Source organism: Syngnathus leptorhynchus, unplaced genomic scaffold, assembly GCF_054491065.1.
Source record: "Syngnathus leptorhynchus isolate UIUO unplaced genomic scaffold, UIUO_Slep HiC_scaffold_609, whole genome shotgun sequence".
Lineage (NCBI taxonomy): Eukaryota > Metazoa > Chordata > Actinopteri > Syngnathiformes > Syngnathidae > Syngnathus > Syngnathus leptorhynchus.
Window position 1 is genome coordinate 25,646 of NW_028232500.1, and position 6,413 is coordinate 32,058.

Genomic DNA, 6,413 nt, shown 5'->3' on the forward strand with positions numbered 1-6,413 from the left:
GCGCCAGAGTACAATGAAATGGTCCCAGTAGTCAGTGTACTCATCGACTTTCCCCCCGTTTTCCAAAGCACCCCGTTTACGAGTATGGAGGAGATGGTGCTGGTCTCCCCACGGCGTCGGACACGCCGTCCTCGACAGCACAAGGTCGGATAGAAGACCTGAAAAGCGCCGTGGCACGCGCTGGAGGTGTCACTGTGGCGAAAAAGTGACTAAGTGTCAACTTTCGAAAAAACGGCTAAGTGTCAACTTTCGAAAAAACGGCTAAGTGTCAACTTTCGAAAAAACGGCTAAGTGTCAACTTTCGAAAAAACGACTAAGTGTCGCCTCTCTGAAAAAACGGCAAAGTGTCAACTTTCGAAAAAACGACTAAGTGTCAACTTTCGAAAAAACGACTAAGTGTCACCTCTCTGAAAAAATGGCAAAGTGTCAACTGCGAATGTGGTGGTGCATGGAAGGAAGTGGAGGACGGCCGCCTCCTTAAACACAGGCCGAAGAGGAGCGTCAGGGCCGGCTCCTTAAACACGGACCGAGTGTCGCCCTTAACACAGACCAAGCGGAGGACGGCCGCCTCCTTAAACACAGGCCGGAGAGGAGCGTCAGGGCCAGGCTCCTCAAACATGGACCGAGTGTCGCCCTTAACACGGACCAAGGGGAGGACGGCCGCCTCCTTAAACACAGGCCGGAGAGGAGCGTCAGGGCCAGGCTCCTCAAACATGGACCGAGTGTCGCCCTTAACACGGACCAAGGGGAGGACGGCCGCCTCCTTAAACACAGGCCGGAGAGGAGCGTCAGGGCCAGGCTCCTCAAACATGGACCGAGTGTCGCCCTTAACACAGACCAAGGGGAGGACGGCCGCCTCCTTAAACACAGGCCGGAGAGGAGCGTCAGGGCCAGGCTCCTCAAACATGGACCGAGTGTCGCCCTTAACACAGACCAAGGGGAGGACGGCCGCCTCCTTAAACACAGGCCGGAGAGGAGCGTCAGGGCCAGGCTCCTCAAACATGGACCGAGTGTCGCCCTTAACACGGACCAAGGGGAGGACGGCCGCCTCCTTAAACACAGGCCGGAGAGGAGCGTCAGGGCCAGGCTCCTCAAACATGGACCGAGTGTCGCCCTTAACACGGACCAAGGGGAGGACGGCCGCCTCCTTAAACACAGGCCGGAGAGGAGCGTCAGGGCCAGGCTCCTCAAACATGGACAGAGTGTCGCCCTTAACACAGACCAAGCGGAGGACGGCCGCCTCCCTAAATACAGGCCGAACCGGAGCGCGAGTGTCGCTCCTTAAACACGGACCGAGTGGAGGACGGCCGCCTCCTTAAACACAGGCCGAACAAAATGACACAAAGTGTCAACTGCGAATGTTGTCCATCCAAGGAAGGAGCGTGATGCCCGGCCGGCTCCTTAAACACAGGCCGAGAGTCGCCCCGGACGGTCCGCCTCGCGGCGCCCGTCTGCTCGGATAAAATGACACAAAGTGTCAACTACGAATGTTGTCCATCCAAGGAGGGAGCGTGATGCCCGGCCGGCTCCGAAAACACAGGCCGAGAGTCGCCCCGGACGGTCCGCCTCGCGGCGCCCGTCTGCTCGGATAAAATGACACAAAGTGTCAACTGCGAATGTTGTCCATCCAAGGAAGGAGCGTGATGCCCGGCCGGCTCCTTAAACACAGGCCGAGAGTCGCCCCGGACGGTCCGCCTCGCGGCGCCCGCCCGCTCGGATAAAATGACACAAAGTGTCAACTACGAATGTTGTCCATCCAAGGAAGGAGCGTGATGCCCGGCCGGCTCCTTAAACACAGGCCGAGAGTCGCCCCGGACGGTCGCCTCGCGGCGCCCGTCTGCTCGGATAAAATGACACAAAGTGTCAACTACGAATGTTGTCCATCCAAGGAGGGAGCGTGATGCCCGGCCGGCTCCGAAAACACAGGCCGAGAGTCGCCCCGGACGGTCCGCCTCGCGGCGCCCGTCTGCTCGGATAAAATGACACAAAGTGTCAACTGCGAATGTTGTCCATCCAAGGAAGGAGCGTGATGCCCGGCCGGCTCCTTAAACACAGGCCGAGAGTCGCCCCGGACGGTCCGCCTCGCGGCGCCCGTCTGCTCGGATAAAATGACACAAAGTGTCAACTACGAATGTTGTCCATCCAAGGAGGGAGCGTGATGCCCGGCCGGCTCCGAAAACACAGGCCGAGAGTCGCCCCGGACGGTCCGCCTCGCGGCGCCCGTCTGCTCGGATAAAATGACACAAAGTGTCAACTGCGAATGTTGTCCATCCAAGGAAGGAGCGTGATGCCCGGCCGGCTCCTTAAATACAGGCCGAGAGTCGCCCCGGACGGTCCGCCTCGCGGCGCCCGCCCGCTCGGATAAAATGACACAAAGTGTCAACTACGAATGTTGTCCATCCAAGGAAGGAGCGTGATGCCCGGCCGGCTCCTTAAACACAGGCCGAGAGTCGCCCCGGACGGTCGCCTCGCGGCGCCCGTCTGCTCGGATAAAATGACACAAAGTGTCAACTACGAATGTTGTCCATCCAAGGAGGGAGCGTGATGCCCGGCCGGCTCCGAAAACACAGGCCGAGAGTCGCCCCGGACGGTCCGCCTCGCGGCGCCCGTCTGCTCGGATAAAATGACACAAAGTGTCAACTGCGAATGTTGTCCATCCAAGGAAGGAGCGTGATGCCCGGCCGGCTCCTTAAACACAGGCCGAGAGTCGCCCCGGACGGTCGCCTCGCGGCGCCCGTCTGCTCGGATAAAATGACACAAAGTGTCAACTACGAATGTTGTCCATCCAAGGAGGGAGCGTGATGCCCGGCCGGCTCCGAAAACACAGGCCGAGAGTCGCCCCGGACGGTCCGCCTCGCGGCGCCCGTCTGCTCGGATAAAATGACACAAAGTGTCAACTGCGAATGTTGTCCATCCAAGGAAGGAGCGTGATGCCCGGCCGGCTCCTTAAACACAGGCCGAGAGTCGCCCCGGACGGTCCGCCTCGCGGCGCCCGTCTGCTCGGATAAAATGACACAAAGTGTCAACTACGAATGTTGTCCATCCAAGGAGGGAGCGTGATGCCCGGCCGGCTCCGAAAACACAGGCCGAGAGTCGCCCCGGACGGTCCGCCTCGCGGCGCCCGTCTGCTCGGATAAAATGACACAAAGTGTCAACTGCGAATGTTGTCCATCCAAGGAAGGAGCGTGATGCCCGGCCGGCTCCTTAAATACAGGCCGAGAGTCGCCCCGGACGGTCCGCCTCGCGGCGCCCGCCCGCTCGGATAAAATGACACAAAGTGTCAACTACGAATGTTGTCCATCCAAGGAAGGAGCGTGATGCCCGGCCGGCTCCTTAAACACAGGCCGAGAGTCGCCCCGGACGGTCGCCTCGCGGCGCCCGTCTGCTCGGATAAAATGACACAAAGTGTCAACTACGAATGTTGTCCATCCAAGGAGGGAGCGTGATGCCCGGCCGGCTCCGAAAACACAGGCCGAGAGTCGCCCCGGACGGTCCGCCTCGCGGCGCCCGTCCGCTCGGATAAAATGACACAAAGTGTCAACTACGAATGTTGTCCATCCAAGGAGGGAGCGTGAGGCCCGGCCGGCTCCGAAAACACAGGCCGAGAGTCGCCCCGGACGGTCCGCCTCTCGAGGCGCCCGCCCGCTCGGATAAAATGACACAAAGTGTCAACTACGAATGTTGTCCATCCAAGGAGGGAGCGTGATGCCCGGCCGGCTCCGAAAACACAGGCCGAGATTCGACCCCGGACGGGCCGTCTTCTCCCGGCGCCCGCCCGCGTACGCCCCCCATCCCCGGTCGCCCGTCTGCTCCCGGTGGGCCTCCGAGTACCCCCTCACCCAACTGACCGACTGGCACTCATGACCCGCCTTGGTAGGGCCTCCATCGGCCTCGGCTCGTCCGACGTCGGGTGGACGGTTCCTACCCACTGCGGGTCGCACTCTAGCGCCCCGGCCGCCGCGTGAGCGTGCGCTCCCCGCGCCGCCCCGCAGGCCCCGGCGCGACCGTACTGCGGCGAGACCGAGACGACCCGGTTTGGCATCCATCCCACCTAGCCACGATCCACGGAGGCCGAGCGAGCGGCTGAGTGTCGGGCGCCGCGCGTGCGAGCGTCCGCCGGCCGCGCCGGTCCTTCCGCGAATGTCGTTTCTCAAACCCTCCGGCTTGATAGCGGCGGCACCACGGGAAGCCGTCCACACACACCGTCCGACCTCTATCCGAAAAGCCTTCCCGACCAACCGCGGTCGCGGGGGCGTCTGTCGCTCCGCATCGGGGGGGCGTATGGCTTCCGCGCTACGCGCTGCGGGCTCGGGGGGGCCGCAACGGCTGAGTCTGACTCGGCCGGGGCGCAGCTTCCCTCCCGGCAGTCAGCAATAGTGCCGATCGCGCCTGCCACCAGCCCCCTCCCCGACGGGTTCGTCGGCGCCGGCTGGCCGCCGTCCGCCTTCGTTCCCCGAGGGTTCCCAACCAGCGCCGATCCAACTCCGCATCCTGGCCGCACGCAGTGCGTGCCTCGCGCGGGTAAGTCGCCGGCGCAGCGCCGCAGCTCCCGACCCCCGCGTACGGGAATAGTTGAGGGCCTCAGCGGGCCGCACCGACCGAGTCCGACTCGGGCCGGGGCGCAGATTCCCGCTTGGGTGACCGAACGTTCTCTGCTCGGGCCGGAGGGCCGACGCCCGTCCCCCCCCGTCGTCCCCCACGGACCGCCTCCGAGGCCACTTCGCACGGCTCATCCTCGGCTCCCTACCAATGCTTAATCGATGGGGCCGCCCGGCCGGATTCGCGCCCCCCTGTCCACCGCGAGTCTCCCCAGACTAACCCGAGTTACCGCCCAGCTCGCCTAACCTTGCACTCGCTCTGCCAAACGGTCGTGTAGTCGGCGTGGCCGTCCTACGGGTCGCCCTCCGGCCCCAAACGCGCGGCGGGATAGCGGCAAGGCGGCGGCGGCGGCCAGCGGCGTCGGGGCGCTCGCACCGGAGAAGAGGCGTCTTACGAGGCCGGGCGCAGCTCCCTCTCGTTTACTTGCTGAGTAGCGGCGCTCGAAGGTTCCGCGGCGAGCGCGGCTCAACCCACCGAACGTCCCCCTGCAGCGGGCTCCATCGAAGGGCCGTCCCGCCGGATTCGCACCACCCTGTCCACCGCAAGGTCGTCCAACCGACTGCACGAGTTACCGCCCTGTTCGCCTAACCTTGCGGCACTAGCGGCAAGGCGGCGGCAGCGGTCAGCGGCGTCGGGGTCAAACTCAGCACCGGACAGGGCTGGTCTTACGAGGCCGGGCGCAGCTCCTCTCGTTTGGGGGTCCGCGAGGGTCGCGTTCGAGGTTCCGCGTCCTCGGCTTCGGCTGCGCCGGGTCCAGCCCGATCCATCTCACCCCGCGGCAGCCTCAGACCACCTAGAGCCCCCGCGAACCGCGGCCGGCGTCCGGAAAACAGTCGTGCGAGCCCCCGCTCCGGCGGGCCGGCGAGCGAGAGGCGCTACCCAGCCACCCTCTCTCCTACCTGGTTGATCCTGCCAGTAGCATATGCTTGTCTCAAAGATTAAGCCATGCAAGTCTAAGTGCACACGGCCCGTACAGCGAAACTGCGAATGGCTCATTAAATCAGTTATGGTTCCTTTGATCGCTCCTCAGTTACTTGGATAACTGTGGCAATTCTAGAGCTAATACATGCAAACGGGCGCCGACCTCCGGGGACGCGCGCATTTATCAGACCCAAAACCCACGCGGTGCCCGGGCGCGCGGGCCCAGGGGTCGCGCCGGCGTTCACGCGCCGCGCCGCGGCCCTCCGCGCGTCCGGCCCGGCCTCCCTTGGTGATCCTCGATAACTTCCAGCCGATCGCCGGCCCTCCGCGGCGGCGACGTCTCATTCGAATGTCTGCCCTATCAACTTTCGATGGTACTTTCTGCGCCTACCATGGTGACAACGGGTAACGGGGAATCAGGGTTCGATTCCGGAGAGGGAGCCTGAGAAACGGCTACCACATCCAAGGAAGGCAGCAGGCGCGCAAATTACCCACTCCCGACACGGGGAGGTAGTGACGAAAAATAACAATACAGGACTCTTTCGAGGCCCTGTAATTGGAATGAGCACAGTCCAAACCCTTGGGCGAGAACCCATTGGAGGGCAAGTCTGGTGCCAGCAGCCGCGGTAATTCCAGCTCCAATAGCGTATCTTAAAGTTGCTGCAGTTAAAAAGCTCGTAGTTGGACCTCGGGACGCGAGCTGACGGTCCGCCGCGAGGCGTGCACCCGTCTGTCCCGGCCCCTGCCTCTCGGTCCGCCCCCGGGATGCCCTTGACTGGGTGTCCCGCCCGGGGCCCGAAGCGTTTACTTTGAAAAAATTAGAGTGTTCAAAGCAGGCCAGCGCCGCCTTGCATACCGCAGCTAGGAATGATGGAATAGGACCCCGGTTCTAT

General features: G+C 63.1%; 1 pseudogene; it reads left to right on the plus strand.

Annotated features, from left to right (window-relative positions):
• Positions 1–5,495: 5,495 nt before the first annotated feature.
• LOC147036464 (18S ribosomal RNA) lies at positions 5,496–6,413 on the plus strand (annotated as a pseudogene; the record flags this gene model as incomplete).